Source organism: Rhinoderma darwinii, chromosome 2 (genome assembly GCF_050947455.1).
Source record: "Rhinoderma darwinii isolate aRhiDar2 chromosome 2, aRhiDar2.hap1, whole genome shotgun sequence".
Classification (NCBI taxonomy): domain Eukaryota; kingdom Metazoa; phylum Chordata; class Amphibia; order Anura; family Rhinodermatidae; genus Rhinoderma; species Rhinoderma darwinii.
This window is the reverse complement of record NC_134688.1, coordinates 476,472,685-476,493,371: the sequence shown is the minus strand read 5'-3', so window position 1 is coordinate 476,493,371 and position 20,687 is coordinate 476,472,685. Positions and strand designations below refer to the sequence as shown.

The 20,687-nt window shown below is 45.8% G+C and overlaps 1 protein-coding gene across 1 annotated transcript in view; it reads left to right on the top strand.

The window, feature by feature from the left end:
- Window positions 1-20,687, top strand: part of GAP43 (growth associated protein 43) — an 80,304-nt gene that overhangs the window by 1,092 nt on the left and 58,525 nt on the right. The gene's annotated exons all lie outside the window — the stretch shown is intronic.

Here is a 20,687-nt window from a genome sequence, read left to right as displayed (position 1 = left end):
GGTGTGGCTGACAACGTGTATCACTTGTAGAATAGGGAGTGAAGACCATGGTAGGGTGGGGTTAGCAAGAACCAGGAGGGGGGATGATGGAGAGAGTGGAAAACGGAGCCGGCTTTTATGGTGTATCACATGCTGAAATGTTCCTGTCATTTAAGGAGCTGTAGACGCTCAGGTCCATAATTACGGACGTGGAGGTGCTCATTGTGTCTATAGCTTTGGTGATGGGGGATGAAGTGTCTTAGATATGTACCTTAAATCAGACAGACAGGTAAATTGCCGGATCATGAGGCATAAACCCTACAATAGACTTATTTCTGGGCTTCTATACATGGTTGGAGTCCAAAGCTTTGGTTTTAGGTGACCGTTTTGTGATATTCTAGGTTTTGCATGAGAATTAAGACCTCTCCGTCACCAGCCGGTGGGATTGGGTTGCTCGCCGTCAATCAGTTGAATTCATTCATGATCTTTAAGGCTCTGATGATAATTGCTTCTTGTGATCTCCGAAATTAAAATTCAGCTGCCTCGATATCCCACTGGGAATAAAGACTACAGTCACTCGCTTCCAGTCCTGCCCTACCATGACCACCTGTACTTGTTTCAATCCATTTCCAGCCAGGCTATTGCCTTTATCGATCCTGCAAATGAATTGTCCATTTGTAACATTGTTCAATAGTCGAGCGGCTTCATATGTAGTCAATGTATTCTCCGCCGTTCTCACCATGATTGGTTGGTATAGGATTTTTATAGTATAAGGTCTTGTAGGCTCGTTTAGGGTGATGCCACACCTATTTCTGCAGCCACAATGGGGTTCTCCGTCTTCCTAACCATGCTGCACTCGTAGGAGGTGCCGGCACATCGACACTTTACTGTCTCATCCGTGTCGTGTCAATCAACATGGGGCAATGTAAAGCCTATTACATGGAGCATCATCTTTTCTAAGCTTTAAGCCATTTAGAAGTGCAAGGTATTATTGTGACCTGAACGATTTAAGAGAGATTTACGCTACTAATGGATGGAGGACATATAAGCTGTTTGAATGATTTGGATGAACCATTGACTGGGTCAAGAATTGAAAGGACCAATAGGACATTTTATATAGAATGGATGGAATATTCTAAAAATCAACATAGAGATGGATTTTTGAGTTGACCGAGAGTTTGCCAATCTTCCTACTCTTGAGGCAAAGTCAATGAATGGAATGGCCCCGGGGATGACTTCAAATCCTTGACTTAAAAAAGTGTCGGGGGAAAGAGCCAAACGGAAAGGAAGATGATAAATGAAAGTGTAGTAGAAATGGCTTTAGACGGTGGAAAAATCTTCCTGCTCATTTGGGATTCAAGGAGAAGTTCATTACCGTCTCCATGCTCCAGCTGAATTCTCCATTACTGGCAAAGACGAGCAGAAGGAAAGGATTAAAGGCTTACGGGATGGCAAGACGCGGCTGATGATGCTCCACACTTTGCTATTGGCTGGTGGTGGTTTTCGGAGCAAGACGTTTATTTTTTTTTTCCTTAGTTGTAGACCCTTAACTCAATGTCAGATGAAATGGGTCACCGTCAACTGGCGGTGGCACGTGATGAATCAAGATGCCCTTAATATATTCCTACCTCATGTTCCTGTCTGGGTGAACTGCCAGGAGGCCAGAAGATGCAATGTGTCTGTGGGATTTCCGGATTTTTCTTTTGGGGCTTGGAGTCAATTCATAACAAAAATTGAAGAGTTTGCAGTCAGTCGAGACATTTTGATGGAAAGGTCAATGATGAGGAGATGTTTGACGGGGTTTTTGTTCATCTTCGTAGATCATGACTGTGAGGTCCATGCACTTTGATGTATCATGCGTAGAGTCTCTAATGAGAACGGGGCACACAACAAAGGGCCCCTACGTAAGAACGTTATATGGACCCTTTTTCTTCAATAATAGAGCATCTCCCTTACATGAAATCTAATAGAGAGTAGTATCTACTGGGCCCTGTGCAGCTCCAGAGGAGCACATATGGTACGTCCACCCCTAATTGAGAACACGTAATAGCGGAACTGTATGCAGGGTGCCGGTAACACCTAATCTACAGGAGAAGACTAAGATAATTTAAAAAAAATAAGATGCATAGCCTTAAGTATACAATGGCATACAGATGCAGCAGAGCTGGGGTGGTCACTCGACAGTTCATGGGGATATTACAATGTATTATTGCATTAGCCTAACTCAGTGAGTTAATATATTGCACTAAAAAAACATTTTGACGACAAATTTAGCTCTGCTACATCTTTATACATTATAGTTTCAGATTTTGAGGAGCTGTATCAAGAAATAAACTGTCATTTAAAAAAATAAAATTGCGAAATACAATGTAGTGTTTGAGCAAAGCAGAACAATCCCTTCACGTAACCTAATGCAATATAAAGATGGTAGACATTGCGGCTGCACTGGGGCCGTCTGCCCAGGGGGCACCTATTTACATGTTAGAGGGGCTTCAGAGATGAGTGGAAATTTATGACCACTGAGTTAGAAGGAAAAGGAGGAGAAAGTCAGTGGATAATGAAATGCAGAGGCGCTGAGAGCAAGTGAGGACATGGAGACATAGTGAAGCCAACACTTGGGGAGGTCTACTGGTAGATATGAGCGGTGGCACCATGTGAGGGCAGATCATGCCAACTGGTCAATGGCCTATGTAGTCACATTGGAGCCATGTAACTATACAAATTAAGTCTTCATTTCTATAGTGTATATAGATGGGGTACATGACATCATAGGAAGAGGGTCCACATATGGCCAAGATGCCTCAAGCTTGGTGGACAGATTTAGGGAAATTTACATAAGATGGAGCTATTTATGAGCAAGCAAAAAGGCACCGCCCGAAATAGTTGAAGGTGGTTGGTGGTTCACTAAATATCACTCCTACTCTATATCTATCATTCAAAATACTAGAACCTAAAGCAGGGCAGAGTTCTAAGTACTAGATGTAGTTTTAGGTGACCCTTCAAAAATTCCCATTATGTTTTCTCCCACCCATTCCTCACTACCTGTTTTCAGGTGATACAGACGATGCTTCTTACATTTTTAGCATCTAATTGTTTTAAGGAACCTTCAACCCAATGTTGAATCTTTATAGATTTAATATTATAAATTATGCCCCAAAGACTTTACCTGCCATTTGCCATGACTGAGGCTTGGTAGATACAGCCGTTGTCAATCTACAGGGTGGGCCATTTATATGGATACACCTAAATAAAATGGGAATGGTTGGTGATATTAACTTCCTGTTTGTGGCACATTAGTATATGGGAGGGGGGAAACTTTTCAAGCTGGGTGTTGACCATGGTGGCCATTTTGAAGTCGGACATTTTGTATCCAACTTTAATTTTTTCAATGGGAAGAGGGTCATGTGACACATCAAACTTATCGAGAATTTCACAAGAAAAACAATGGTGTGCTTGGTTTTAACGTTACTTTATTCTTTCATGAGTTATTTACAAGTTTCTGACCACTTATAAAATGTGTTCAAAGTGCTGCCCATTGTGTTGGATTGTCAATGCAACCCTCTTCTCCCACTCTTCACACACTGATAGCAACACCACAGAAGAAATGCTAGCACAGGCTTCCAGTATCCGTAGTTTCAGTTGCTGCACATCTCATATCTTCACAGCATAGACAATTGCTTTCAGATGACCCCAAAGATAAAAGTCTAAGGGGGTCAGATCGGGAGGCATTTCTTCAGTGGTCAGAAACTTGTAAATAACTCATGAAAGAATAAAGTAACGTTAAATCAAGCACACCATTGTTTTTCTTGTGAAATTCTCGATAAGTTTGATGTGTCACATGACCCTCTTCCCATTGAAAAAACTAAAGTTGGATACAAAATGGCCGACTTCAAAATGGCCGCCATGGTCAACACCCAGCTTGAAAAGTTTCCCCCCTCCCATATACTAATGTGCCACAAACAGGAAGTTAATATCACCAACCATTCCCATTTTATTTAGGTGTATCCATATAAATGGCCCACCCTGTACTGGCCAGTCCTGGTGGATGGGTCAATATCTGAACAGTCTTCTTCTGATGAGACTGATATGGTGATCTGAGATACCTTGAACAATAACAGGTTGTGGTGCAATATCACAGATGTTTTTTCTTATACAGATGTAGCAGAGCTGAGAGATGTTAAAGGCCTGGTAGATCCATTAGTCATCAATTAACTAGCCAGGTATACCCTTGCTGATAATATGGTGGCCTAAACTGGGGCAGACATGGCTGAATAGTCTTCTAAATATTCTTCAGTTAGATTTTAATGTCTTAATTTGCATCTTCTTCTGTAGGTCGATATCTCAACGATACCCAACCAGGAAGTGGCTCATTTCATAGCCAATAGCAGGGGTTCCGAAAGCCAGACTCAATCTGGATTATTGTTATACAAGGTGCTAACCCTCTTCTCTGCTATAGGTCAGCTTTACAAAAATGCATAAAAGTAAGGACAATTCTTTTGTCCCGAAACCCGGGAGATGGGTCAATATCTGGAAGGACTTCTTCTGATGAGGCTCAAATGGTGATCTGAGATGCTCTGTGAGGGTTCATAACAGGTTGAAGTCTAATATGATATGTTTCTTATACAGAAGTAGCAGATCTAAGTGGTTGCTAAAGGGAAGCTCCAATGAAAACTGGAGTTTTCCATTGTTTATCTTCAGTCGGAAGTTCTTCAGTACTTACAAGTGCAGAGCATGCCGTGCAGTGTGGGAAATGAGTTTGGTGATGCTGGATCTATGTGATCAGTATGTGCCGATCGGCGTGGTCACCAATTATTTTGCAGAAGTTTTGGTAATGCCACCAGCACCTCCATTTCTAGATCTCAACTGGTCTTCAGAGTAGAAGCTATTAGGTAGGGCCAACGTCTCCCTAAAATAAGTTTTTGGCTTAAAGTTAGGTTGACAAAAATTCAGCTATTCTACATATGTACATAAAATGTTGAGAGAATACAGAAATCATTTTGGAAATGCATTATTAGACGAAACATTCAGCTCTGCTATATCTGTACATGGTCACTATGTTTTCTGGTAACATATGTTCGGTTTATATGTCCAGTATTCGAGAGGAGCTCCAGTTGTATTGTTTGGTGGACATATTCATAGATTAAGTTATTTTTACACATTTTTGAGTTCTCTATGTTTATCTGACCCAAGAACCCTGGCACTGTTGTCTCCAGAGAAGTAGACCTCCTAGGCTAGTTTGTTTCTTCTCTACCATGGATCTATATATATACACTCAACTTTTCAATGTCCATCTGATATATATTACATAGATCTGCTGCTCTGGCTAGGACATGATATGGTCTCGTTACTTCCACTGGCTCTAAGCTGGAGATCCTCCCTTCTGTTGTGGTGGCCATAGACATCAGATACTTGTAGGCACCAAGAGACAATGTTTGTGGGATAATCTTCAAGTCTAATGTCTATGGCCTCCCATAGACATTAGCAGATACCATGAACAATGTCCAGATGCCAATGGCGACCTTGGGCATGGGGACGATGAAATTGAAAGATTTGAAGATTTTGAAGATTTGAAGATTTTGAGTGGAAGAAGGTAAGTTAGGCTCTGTTCACATCTGTGTTGGGGTCAGAGCTTTCCACCAGAACAGGACCCTGAACAGACACAAACTGACACAGATGGAAACCAGAGGTTTCCGTTTCCATCACCATTGATTTCCATCCCTATTGCTTCCGACAAAACGACGGGTCCGGTGCACAACAGAGACAAACAGAAACCATGGGCACCAGCTCCGTCACCATTGAAATCACCTCTGGTTTCTGTCTGTGTCAGTTTGTGTCTGTCCAGGGTCCCATTCTGACGGAAAGCTCCGACGGAATGTCAGAACGGGACCCCAACGCAGATGTGAACAGAGCTTTAGACCTAAGAAATGTAAGTATATCTCATTTTATTCTAACATAATTAGATTCTCGAATGGACTACAAAGGGAACGCTTATTTGGAAACGGAAACAAAAGATTTAGGCTACATTCATACGACAGCTACAAACGTCCATTTTCAGAAATTGATGTTCTATGGGTGTATTCACACGCCCGTTTTTTGGATGGCCCGTGAATATTGGGCATCAAAAAATAGGACATGTCCTATTTTTGTCAGTTTTCACGGCCAGACGGCCCCCATAGAAGTCAATGGATCAGTTTTTAATGGCCGCCAATACATGTAACCACCATTAAAAACGAATCTGTGACATAGGGATTCAAGAGACAAGAGAATTATTGGTTCGGTGGCGCGATGACGCTGAATGTTCTACACACTCACCAATGCAGTGCCGTCTTCTTCAGGTGTGGTCTCTAGTTTTCAAGGGTTCTGCGAAGGCGAAGCGCTGACATCATCTCGCCACCTTACCAGAACCTGCGTGTAGGGCATTCAGTCGGAAGTTTATTAATAAATGTCGGATATTGTTGCGCTCACTACAAGGGTAGTGTGGCACTAGTGCAGGGTGCATTGTACATAGTTGTCAATTGTAGCGAATTTTCCGGGACTGTCCAGAATTTACAGAGACAGTCCCGGAAATATTACTACAGTCCCGGAAATATTACTACAGGGAGGGGGGGGTGGTGCTTTCTCTGGAGAGATGTATGTGGCATCATCTAAAGGGAGGCTGTGTGGCATCATCTACAGGGGGGCTGTGTGGCATCATCTACAGCGGGGCTGTGTGGCATCATCTACAGCGGGGCTGTGTGGCATCATCTACAGGGGGCTGTGTGGCATCATCTACAGGGGGCTGTGTGGCATCATCTACAGCGGGGCTGTGTGGCATCATCTACAGGGGGCTGTGTGGCATCATCTACAGGGGGGCTGTGTGTGGCATCATCTACAGGGGGGCTGTGTGGCATCATCTACAGGGGGGCTGTGTGGCATCATCTACAGGGGGGCTGTTTGGCATCATCTGCAGCGGGGCTGTGTGGCATCATCTACAGCGCGGCTGTGTGGCATCATATACAGGAAGGTTGTGTGGCTTCATATACAGGGAGGTGTGTGGCATCATATGCAGGGAAATGTGTGGCATCATATACAGGGAGGTGTGTGGTATCATATACAGGAGGTGTGTGGCAACATATACAGGGAGGCTGTGTGGCATCATATACAGGGAGGTGTGTGGTATCATATACAGGGAGGTGTGTGGCATTATATACAGGAGGTGTGTGGCATCATATACAGGAGGTGTGTGGCATCATATACAGGGAGGTGTGTGGCATCACATGCAGGGAGGTGTGTGGCATCATATACAGGGAGGCTGTGTGGCATCATATACAGGGAGGCTGTGTGACATCATATACAGGGAGGTGTGTGACATCATATACAGGGAGGTGTGTGACCTCATATACAGGGAGGTGTGTGGCATCATATACAGGGAGGTGTGTGGCATCATATACAGGGAGGTGTGTGGCATCATATACAGGGAGGCTGTGTGGCATCATATACAGGAGGTGTGTGGCATCATATACAGGGAGGTGTGTGGCATCATATACAGGGAGGTGTGTGGCATCATATACAGGGAGGTGTGTGGTATCATATACAGGGAGGTGTGTGGCATCATATACAGGGAGGCTGTGTGGCATCATATACAGGGAGGCTGTGTGGCATCATATACAGGGAGGCTGTGTGACATATACAGGGAGGTGTGTGGCATCATATACAGCGAGGCGTGTGTCATCATATACAGGGAGGTGTGTGGCATCATATACAGGGAGGCTATGTGGCATAATATACAGGAGGTGTGTGGCATCATATACAGGGAGGCGGTGTGGCATCATATACAGGGAGCTGTGTGGCATCATATACAGGGAGGCTGTGTGGCATCATATACAGGGAGGCTGTGTGACATCATATACAGGGAGGTGTGTGGCATCATATACAGGGAGGTGTGTGACCTCATATACAGGGAGGTGTGTGGCATCATATACAGGGAGGTGTGTGGCATCATATACAGGGAGGTGTGTGGCATCATGTACAGGGAGGCTGTGTGGCATCATATACAGGGAGGCTGTGTGACATCATATACAGGGAGGTGTGTGGCATCATATACAGGGAGGTGTGTGGCATCATATACAGGGAGGTGTGTGGCATCATATACAGGGAAGTGTGTGGCATCGTATACAGGGAGGCTGTGTGGCATCGTATACAGGGAGGCTGTGTGGCATCATATACAAGGAGGCTGTGTGGCACTGTATACAGGGAGGTGTGTGGCATCATATACAGGGAGGCGTGTGGCATCATATACAGTAGGTGTGTGGCATCATATACAGGGAGGCTGTGTGGCATCATATACAGGGAGGTGTGTGGCATCTTATACAGGGAGGCTGTGTGGCATCATATACAGGGAGGCTGTGTGACATCATATACAGGGAGGCTGTGTGGCACTGTATACAGGGAGGTGTGTGACATCATATACAGGGAGGTGTGTGGCATCATATGCAGGGAGGCTGTGTGGCATCATATACAGGGAGGTGTGTGGCATCACATACAGGGAGCTGTGTGGTATTATATACAGGGAGGTGTGTGGCATCATATACAGGGAGGCTGTGTGGCATCATATACAGGAGGTGTGTGGCATCATATACAGGGAGGCTGTGTGGCATCATATACAGGGAGGTGTGTGGCATCATATACATGGAGGCTGTGTGGCATCATATACAGGGAAATGTGTGGCATCACATACAGGGAGGTGTGTGGCATCACATACAGGGAGGTGTGTGGCATCATATACAGGGAGGCTGTGTGGCATTATATAAAGCAGGTGTGTGGCATCATATACAGGAGGTGTGTGGCATTATATACAGGGAGGTGTGTGGCATCATATACAGGGAGGCTGCGTGGCATCATATACAGGAGGTGTGTGGCATCATATACAGGGAGGCTGTGTGACATCATATACAGGGAGGCTGTGTGGCATCATATACAGGGAGGCTGTGTGGCATCATATACAGGAGGTGTGTGGCATCATATACAGGGAGGCTGTGTGGCATCATATACAGGGAGGCTGTGTGGCATCATATACAGGGAGGCTGTGTGGCATCATATACAGGAGGTGTGTGGCATCATATACAGGGAGGTGTGTGGCATCACATACAGGAGGTGTGTGGCATCATATACAGGGAGGTGTGTGGCATCATATACAGGGAGGCTGTGTGGCATCATATACAGGGAGGCTGTGTGGCATCATATACAGGGAGGCTGTGTGGCATCATATACAGGAGGTGTGTGGCATCATATACAGGGAGGTGTGTGGCATCACATACAGGAGGTGTGTGGCATCATATACAGGGAGGTGTGTGGCATCATATACAGGGAGGCTGTGTGGCATCATATACAGGGAGGCTGTGTGGCATCATATACAGGGGGGCTGTGTGCCATTATATACAGGGGGGCTGTGTGCCCTCATATACAGGGAGGCTGTGTGGCATCATATACAGGGAGGCTGTGTGGCATCATATACAGGGAGGCTGTGTGGCATCATATACAGGAGGTGTGTGGCATCATATACAGGGAGGCTGTGTGGCATCATATACAGGGAGGCTGTGTGGCATCATATACAGGGAGGCTGTGTGGCATCATATACAGGAGGTGTGTGGCATCATATACAGGGAGGCTGTGTGGCATCATATACAGGGAAATGTGTGGCATCACATACAGGGAGGTGTGTGGCATCACATACAGGGAGGTGTGTGGCATCATATACAGGGAGGTGTGTGGCATCACATACAGGAGGTGTGTGGCATCATATACAGGGAGGTGTGTGGCATCATATACAGGGGGGCTGTGTGCCATTATATACAGGGGGGCTGTGTGCCCTCATATACAGGGAGGCTGTGTGGCATCATATACAGGGAGGCTGTGTGGCATCATATACAGGGAGGCTGTGTGGCATCATATACAGGAGGTGTGTGGCATCATATACAGGGAGGCTGTGTGGCATCATATACAGGGAGGCTGTGTGGCATCATATACAGGGAGGCTGTGTGGCATCATATACAGGAGGTGTGTGGCATCATATACAGGGAGGCTGTGTGGCATCATATACAGGGAAATGTGTGGCATCACATACAGGGAGGTGTGTGGCATCACATACAGGGAGGTGTGTGGCATCATATACAGGGAGGCTGTGTGGTATCTCATACAGGGAGGTGTGTGGCATCACATACAGGGAGCTGTGTGGTATTATATACAAGGAGGTGTGTGGCATCACATACAGGGAGGCTGTGTGGCATCATATACAGGGAGGCTGTGTGGCATCATATACAGGGAGGCTGTGTGACATCATATACAGGAGGTGTGTGGCATCGTATACAGGAGGTGTGTGGCATCGTATACAGGGAGGCTGTGTGGCATCGTATACATGGAGGTGTGTGGCATCATATACAGGGAGGTGTGTGACATCGTATACAGGAAGGTGTGTGGCATCATATACATGGAGGTGTGTGGCATCATATACAGGGAGGCTGTGTGGCATCATATACAGGGAGGCTGTGTGGCATCATATACAGGGAGGCTGTGTGACATCATATACAGGGAGGCGTGTGACATCATATACAGGGAGGTGTGTGGCATCATATACAGAGAGGTGTGTGACATCATATACAGGAAGGTGTGTGGCATCAAATACAGGGAGGCTGTGTGGTATCACATACAGGGAGGTGTGTGGCATCACATGCAGGGAGCTGTGTGGTATTATATACAGGGAGGTGTGTGGCATCACATACAGGGAGGCTGTGTGGCATCATATACAGGGAGGCTGTGTGGCATCATATACAGGGAGGCTGTGTGACATCATATACAGGAGGTGTGTGGCATCGTATACAGGAGGTGTGTGGCATCGTATACAGGGAGGCTGTGTGGCATCGTATACATGGAGGTGTGTGGCATCATATACAGGGAGGTGTGTGGCATCATATACAGGGAGGCTGTGTGGCATCATATACAGGGAGGCTGTGTGGCATCATATACATGGAGGTGTGTGGCATCATATACAGGGAGGTGTGTGGCATCATATACAGGGAGGCTGTGTGGCATCATATACAGGGAGGCTGTGTGGCATCATATACAGGGAGGCTGTGTGGCATCATATACAGGGGGTCTGTGTGACATCATATACAGGGAGGCGTGTGACATCATATACAGGGAGGTGTGTGGCATCATATACAGAGAGGTGTGTGACATCATATACAGGAAGGTGTGTGGCATCATATACATGGAGGCTGTGTGGCATTATATACAGGGAGGTGTGTGGCATCATATACAGGCGATGTGTGGCATCATATACAGGGAGGTGTGTGGCATAATATACAGGAGGTGTGTGGCATCACATACAGGGAGGTGTGTGGCATCACATACAGGGAGGTGTGTGGCATCATATACAGGGAGGCTGTGTGGCATCATATACAGGGAGGCTGTGTGACATCGTATACATGGAGGTGTGTGGCATCATATACAGGGAGGTGTGTGGCATCATATACAGGAGGTGTGTGGCATCATATACAGGGAGGCTGTGTGGCATCATATACAGGGAGGCTGTGTGACATCATATACAGGGAGGTGTGTGGCATCATATACAGGGAGGCTGTGTGGCATCATATACAGGAGGTGTGTGGCATCATATACAGGGAGGTGTGTGGCATCATATACAGGAGGTGTGTGGCATCATATACAGGGAGGCTGTGTGGCATCATATACAGGGAGGCTGTGTGACATCATATACAGGGAGGCTGTGTGACATCATATACAGGGAGGTGTGTGGCATCATATACAGGAGGTGTGTGGCATCATATACAGGAGGTGTGTGGCATCATATACAGGGAGGCTGTGTGACATCATATACAGGGAGGCTGTGTGACATCATATACAGGGAGGCGGTGTGGCATCATATACAGGGAGGTGTGTGGCATCATATACAGGGAGGCTGTGTGGCATCATATACAGGGAGGTCTGTGGCATCATATACAGGGAGGCTGTGTGGCATCATATACAGGGAGGTGTGTGGCATCATATACAGGAGGTGTGTGGCATCATATACAGGAGGTGTGTGGCATCATATACAGGGAGGCTGTGTGGCATCATATACAGGGAGGCTGTGTGACATCATATACAGGGAGGCTGTGTGACATCATATACAGGGAGGTGTGTGGCATCATATACAGGGAGGTGTGTGACCTCATATACAGGGAGGTGTGTGGCATCATATACAGGGAGGTGTGTGGCATCATATACAGGGAGGCTGTGTGGCATCATATACAGGAGGTGTGTGGCATCATATACAGGGAGGTGTGTGGCATCATATACAGGGAGGTGTGTGGCATCATATACAGGGAGGCTGTGTGGCATCATATACAGGGAGGTGTGTGGCATCATATACAGGGAGGTGTGTGGCATCATATACAGGGAGGCTGTGTGGCATCATATACAGGGAGGTGTGTGGCATCATATACAGGGAGGTGTGTGGCATCATATACAGGAGGTGTGTGGCATCATATACAGGGAGGCTGTGTGGCATCATATACAGGGAGGCTGTGTGACATCATATACAGGGAGGCTGTGTGACATCATATACAGGGAGGTGTGTGGCATCATATACAGGGAGGCTGTGTGGCATCATATACAGGAGGTGTGTGGCATCATATACAGGAGGTGTGTGGCATCATATACAGGGAGGCTGTGTGACGTGACATCATATACAGGGAGGCTGTGTGACATCATATACAGGGAGGCGGTGTGGCATCATATACAGGAGGTGTGTGGCATCATATACAGGAGGTGTGTGGCATCATATACAGGAGGTGTGTGGCATCATATACAGGGAGGCTGTGTGGCATCATATACAGGGAGGCTGTGTGACATCATATACAGGGAGGCTGTGTGACATCATATACAGGGAGGTGTGTGGCATCATATACAGGGAGGTGTGTGACCTCATATACAGGGAGGTGTGTGGCATCATATACAGGGAGGTGTGTGGCATCATATACAGGGAGGCTGTGTGGCATCATATACAGGAGGTGTGTGGCATCATATACAGGGAGGTGTGTGGCATCATATACAGGGAGGTGTGTGGCATCATATACAGGGAGGCTGTGTGGCATCATATACAGGGAGGTGTGTGGCATCATATACAGGGAGGCTGTGTGGCATCATATACAGGGAGGTGTGTGGCATCATATACAGGGAGGCTGTGTGGCATCATATACAGGGAGGTGTGTGGCATCATATACAGGGAGGTGTGTGGCATCATATACAGGGAGGTGTGTGGCATCATATACAGGGAGGCTGTGTGGCATCATATACAGGAGGTGTGTGGCATCATCTACATCGGGGCTGTAAATAGTGTCTAGGTGAACATGCGACATGTGTTTTCAGGGGGTTGGGACTATAAAAGCCTGACCAATGAAATTCATTCGTTTTTTAACGACCATTAAAAATGGACAGACGGACTGGAAATGGATGAAAATCAGCAAAAAAAGTTTTTAGTGTTAACCATCCATCATACCTTATTAAAGTTGAATTCTTTTGAAAACCTAGCTCAAATATTATCTTCAGAACCCTTACAGATATACATCCCTGCCAATCAGCTGACTGAAGGGGCTGAGGCGACAAACACCGCGGCCTCTTCAATGTTTACCAGGCACAGCGCCGTACACGTCCATAACGGTTGCAGATCAGTCCCATTTACTTGAATGGAACCAAAACTGCAATCCCAGATACAGCCACTACGGAAGTGTCTGGCGCTGTACCTGGAAATTGTGAAGAGGCCACGGCATTCAGTCAGCTGATCGGCAGGAGTACCGATACTCGGATCCCCAACAATCTGATATTAATGGCCTCTCCTAAGGATAAGCCATCAAAATAAAAGTCTCGGAAAACCCCTTTTATTGTGTTGGACCCTATTGGTCCCAATAGCTCCATGAAAATTAGAATATGGCATCTATAGAACTCCATGGCGCCGTTTAGCTGCACACGAATCATGGGTGAACATGAAACTCAATGTTTTCCTATGGAGGAAAAAGTAGAGAATTTCATCATGATTGTTGCCGTAACTTTTTTTGGGGGAAATCCTAAATTTTTGGTTGTAAATGAGTCATACTCCACGCGACTGGAAGCCAGAGGATTTGTCAACTATGGAGAAATCTATCCAAAGAAAAAATGGAAGACTTGTCCATAGCAGCCAATCAGATTCCAGCTCTCATTCTCTAAATCCCTGATGAGATAAGCCTCCGCTAGCGGAGTGTGTCTGCAGCTTACTCCCTTCCTATTGAAAACACATGCATGCTTGGCCGATCCAAGCACGCATGTGTATGTGGGGGTTGGGCCTAATGGGCCAGACAAGCATTCGGCCAACAGCTATTTTAAGTGTAAAGTCATATTTAATTTCCCTAGTTACATCCAGAGCTGCATTCAGAATTCTGCTGGCTACCATTTGGACTCTATGCAGACAGAAACAGCCTTAACTTCTTATCTGAGCTCCCATAACGCCCTGTGTATAGATAAGATGTATACTGAACATCTCCTACAATACACCAGAGAAGATCATGCTCTCTGTAGAGTACAGGGGGCAATAGCTAGCCATGATGTCTTGCCATCTGAAGGCATAGAAAAAAAAAATTAATCCAAAAAAACAGCATAGAGTTAAGTACAGACATGATATAAATCAAAATTAATATACCATATTCTTAAAATGGATGTCCGCCTTGGAAGTCCCTTTTGGTTCGAAGAGTTCCCCAATGATAAGCTGGGAGAACCTTCTTCTGTGATCCCCAGCGATCAGCTGTAGTCTTTAGAGGAACCCCACCAACAAGTGTTCAATTTCCCTGCAGCGCCACCACAGGAAAAATGAGGCATTACATGGTTTTCATTTAAATCAATCTGCTGTTCATGTAATGATTGAATGTGTCGAGTCCTCCAGAGAGAGATACTCTTTATAACTGCATTTCAGCTAATGGATGAGGGTCCTGAATGGTGGACCCCCCTCTATGGACTCTCTAATAGAGTACATGAAAATGGATATTCTAAACCAGACAACCCCCTTAAAGTTATGCAATGGTATATATAGATTTAACAAACTCCTGTTGGGGGTCTGTATAGTGAACACTTTTAGTGGGCACTAGGTGAACCCATGATGGGCATCTTATAGATGACGCTATGTAAATGGAACCTATCTCATGACTGGTGCACTCTAAGTGAAATCGGAGTTTATAAAAAAAGCTGATCCGACACATGAAATCTGCCGTCTTTGGGGCTCGGAGTCAAGACCTAGAGCAGCATCATTAGCAGGAAAGGCTTTTATCTCTCCACCTTTCAGATGACACAGCCACTAATTGTAGTTGTTAATTGCTGTGTTGTGCGGAATATATCAATAGACCAAAACAGATACATAATATCACCCGCATTCCTGCCCTGAATCCAACATTAATGTAGCAGAGCTGAATTGGTAATTTTTCTCTTTGGACCTGCATTATCGGGAATAGCTACAAATGTTGCTGAGGTTCAGTAGAAGTCACAAGTTCTTGGACACCTTGGGGTCTTATAGTCCATCCAACCGTGTAAGAAATCAGGATTATAAGGGTATGTGCACACACACTAATAACGTCCGTAATTGATGGACGTATTTTGGCCGCAAGTACCGAACCGAACACAGTGCAGGGAGCCGGGCTCCTAGCATCATAGTTATATACGATGCTAGGAGTCCCTGCCTCTCTGCAGGACAACTGTCCCGTACTGTAATCATGTTTTCAGTACGGGACAGTAGTTCCACGGAGAGGCAGGGACTCCTAGCGTCGTACATAACTATGATGCTAGGAGCCCGGCTCCCTGCACTGACATTTTTATTTATCAGAAAGGGGTCCCCAAACCTCCCAACTTTCAAATATCACAAAGAGGGATAACCGATGCAGCGCACGTAGCAATTTTTATTTATTTTAAGCCACGCCTCTAATCCCACCTAATCCCCACCCATACATACCCTGTTCAGCCCTCACAGTATCATGCTCCCATAGTGCCTCCCACACAGTATAATTACAAATAGCTGCCCCCACACAGTATAATGCCCCAATAACTGCCACCATACAGTATAAAGACCACACAGATGCCCCCATGCAGTATAATGGCCAAACAAATTCCCTCATACAGCATAATGCCCCCATATCTGCCCCCATACAATATAATGCCCCACTAGCTTCCCCTATACAGTATAATGCCCCCAAAGCTGCTCCTAGTGCCAGAGCCCACATATAAAGTGCCAGTGCCCTTGTAGATAGTGCCCATGTAGATAGTGCCCATGTAGATAGTGCCTCTATATAGTGCCACAGTGTCCATGTTCATAGAGCCACACATCCTTGAAGATAGCACCAGCTCCCCTGTAGATAGCGCCATTGCGACTCCCTCTAGGAGCGAAATCCCCGGCCAGATCATCGGAAACGGGGATTCTGCTCACTCAGTAGCCACTGACATCACGGTCCATATATGGACAGTAACGTCAAGGGCTTCCCTGAGCACAGCTCTTAAAGTAGCGCTGTGCCGGGTGAGCGGAGGAGGTCCCTCTGCTCCTCCGCTCTGAACTAATTCTGAAGCAGGAAACAGATGGTTCCCTGCTTTGGCATTCGATTCAACTGTATCTGCGTCCTGAGGACACAGATACAGTTGACAGCGGGACATACCTCCGGCCGCCCGGGACAGCGGGACACCGCTCGGCATTCGGCACTGTCTTGCGGAATCCGGCACAGTTGGGAGGTATGCAATCCAATTAGCTTCAGATGAGATCCTTAACCAGTGTGGCTTTTGGCTTGCGCATGGACACCCATTAATTTCAAGAAGTGACCTATGATGCCTTGCTTTCCAGTAGCACTTAGATTCTGACTAGGAGGGGTAAGGGCATAGTGCTCAATATGGGTAGGTGACCCTATTAAGACTAGGGATAATGCTACTCAAGATTGCGAACGGAATCTTTGCCCCGGGTGAAGGAAAACCGAGTTACGAATCTGCATAAGAATATATAGCCCTACTTCGAAATATTCCAGATTCTGCTTTATTTCCCAGAAACAGCGCCACTCTAGTCTGTGTCTGGTATTGCAGTTCAAGTAAATAAGATTGGGATGCAATACCAGACATTACCTATAACAAAGAGTGGCGCTGTTTCTGAAAAAACGACAACCTTCTTTTCTACTCTTGGACAAGCCCTTTTAGGCAATGGCACCTCTGTGCAGCATTCGTATAAATGTGTCGTCGTTCCTTCTTTATTATATACTTTATAGAAAGAATTATGAATCAGGTGCACTAGATAAAGGGAACCGTCAGTGGCAGCGAGATGTTTTGGAAATTTCTATCACCTCTTTTCCATAGAGACTTTCAGAACATTCCTCTAGAGGCTTCTCTCCGGCTCTTGTGGGGGAGATTAAAGGAACATTAGAACGCAGGGACGGGAGCGGCTCTTTTCCTCTTTTTCTTTTTGTATATGATGAATAAATATGAGCGCGGGACACCGTCCTTTGATGCTTCTCTTCCGCTCTTGGCATTAACATTTCACTGGAAGTCAGCAGAAAATCTGGAGCAGGTCTACATATAACGCATGATAATCCCCCAACAGCTGATATGGGATGCTCTATTCCTGCAGTGGATGGCAGTCAGGGTTATTGTTCAAAGCTGAGATGTGGGTATCCTTACCCTGGTGTTTAGCAGCGCCATAAAGGAAATACTCACAAAACGGCTCTTAAAGAGGTTGTCCAGCCTTAGAAAAAAGGGGTCTGCATTTTTTTTCCCAGATACAGCACCACTCTTGTCAATGGTTGTGCCTAGTATTGCAGTCTAGCCACATCCACATGAATTGTAATACCAGACATAGCCAATGGATGCAAGTGGTACTGATCCTGGAAAAGGGACTAATTTTTTGTAACCCTGGAAAAACCTGCAGTTCTGTCAGCAATGCATGCGAATATATTTTTTATTCCCTATTCACACGCTACGGAAAAAAAATCTGAAAGAAGTAATGACCCCATTGAAAAGCCACAGATCAGCCCTATTGAACTTCAAAGGAACAGTCTGACTGTGTACTGTGTCTGCACCTCCCTCTATAACAGCAGACTGGATGTGTAGTCTGGAGCGCCCCCTATAACAGCAGTCTAACAGTATAGTCTGTACCTCCCCCTATAACAATAGTCTGGTTATATAGTCTGTACCTCCCCCTATAACAACAGTCTGGTTATATAGTCTGGAGGGCCCCCTATGACAGCAGTCTAACAGTGAAGTCTGTACCTCCCCCCACAACAGCAGTCTGGTTGTGTAGTACTCCCCCTAAAACATCAGTATCATACCGCCCAATCATCCCGAATTCAGCGGGCTAGACCTGGATTTTGGGCGGCGTCCCACTGACCCGGGTGTTGACTTTCATGTGTCAACTGTATCTGCGTCCTCAGGATGCAGATACAGTTGAACCCAATGCTGAAGCAGGGAACCATCAGCTGCCTGCTTCAACATTAGTACAGAGGACTCTCCGGGCACAGCGCTACTTTAAACACTGAGCCCGTAGAAGCCCTTGACGTCACTGTCCATATATATCCAACATAGTGTTATCCTCTGCCAGAGCGTTGCCGATGCTATAGCCAGGGAATTTGCTCCTAGAGGGAATAGCTGACGTGACTGTCCATATATGGACAGTGACTCCTCCTGGAGCGGAACCCCCAGCCACAGCGTTGCCGACGCTCTGGCTGGAGATTCCGCTTCTAGAGGGAATCCCAAAGCCTACGGGAGATTGGTATCTCTATCTTTAAGGGGGTTGTGCCATTATCTACATGGGCACTGTGTGTGGCACTATCTACATGGGCACTGTGGCACTATGTGGGCACTGGCACCTTATATGTGGGCACTGATACTAGGTGCAGCTAAGGGGGCATTATACTGTATGGGGGCAGCTATGGAGCATTATACTGTATGGGGCAGCTAGAGGGGCATAATACTGTATGGTGCCAGCTAGAGGGGCATTATACTGTATAGGGGGCAGCTATGGGGCTATTATACTGAATGGGGGAAGCTACAGGGCCATTATAGTGTATGGTGGTTGCTATGGGGGCATTATAGTGTAAAGTGGTAACTATGGGGGCATTGTACTATATGGGGGACTCTATAGGGGCATTATACAGTATGGGACCGCTGTGGGGGCATTATAGTGTATGGTGGTTGCTATGGGGCATTATAGTATAAAGTGGTAACTATGGGGGCATTGTACTATATGGGGGACTCTATAGGGGCATTATACAGTATGGGACCGCTGTGGGGGCATTATACTGTATGGATGCATCTATAGGAGCATTTTACTTAATGGGTACATCTATGGGGGCATTATAGTGTATGGTGGCAGCTATGGGGGCATTATACTGTGTGGGAGGCACTATGGGAGCATGATACAGTGTGGGCTGAAGCGGGTGTGTATGGGCGGGCATTGGGCAGGATTAGAGGCGTGTCTTAAAAGGGAAAAAATTTGCCGCGCTTAGCACACCTCAGCGGTTGTCCCTCTTTGCGATTCTTGAAAGTTGGGAGGTATGCAGTATGGTTTTGTGGTCTGGAGCGCCCCTTATGTTGGGTTGTGTGGTCTGAAGCGCCCAATATAACAGCAGTTAGAGGGGCCAGTACACAACCAGCCAAATATTTATGCTCAAAGCACATGCAAGCATTGATATTTTGCTTTAAAAAAAAAAAAAGTGCCCTTAGAAGTTCCATCTAAAGTGCCCCTTTAAGCGCCATCAACAACGTCGTCTTAATTGTCAACCACGGAGTCCCTATAAGTGCCACGCTGGGCATCGGAAAGACTAAACTAAGCCGGACTGCTTCCTCTTTGATTTTTGAAAGATTTGCATTGATCCATTTCGGAAATTCTCGGTTGATTTTTTTTTTTTTTTGTGGAACAAAGTTTCTAAAGAATGGGACAGATTTATAAAGATCTTGTTACCATTGATGGTGATATTTACAAAAATTTTTTAGACTTGAGCCCACCAGAGCGTACTATCCTGAGGACCCACCCTTTACTTCATCTGTTCCAAATCGGCACATGTCCACCATAGTGAAATCCACAGTTATCATTACACAATGACATAGTTCCTTATAGTAACCCCCAAAAATGAAGGATCAGTAAGTGATTTGTGTTTCTGATTGTCCATTACTTGACCAATGGGCTCTATTATGGCTGGGGGCCGGGGCCCATTATAGTGTCAGAACTTGAGCTCGTAAAGAATTGGTGCTCCGGTGGACCTGGCACCTTAAATGACAGGAATATAATGGAAAAAAAAAGACATGTATTATTCCAATGCATCTAAAATAAAAAAGATACTTTTGTGTTGGCAGCTCTTATGTAAATTTATGTGTCTCCATGGTTACAGACTACAAACTCGAAGTGTAGTCTGGTACAACAGTTATGAGTTACTCCACTCCCTCTGATCCCTCTTGTTGATAACCTTCTGACAGAAGGGTTAGAAGGAAGGGCGTATCACGTCTGCAGAATCAGACCGCACCCACAGTATTTGTAACCATGGAGACACATAGGTCTTCATAGGCGCTGTATACACAAAATTATAGTTCATTTTTATTCAAAACCTTATAAAAAGTTGCTTCATTTTTCATTTTATTTTTTTTGCAAAATCTCTTTTTATTAAACTGGTACACAAAACATACAAGGGAAGACA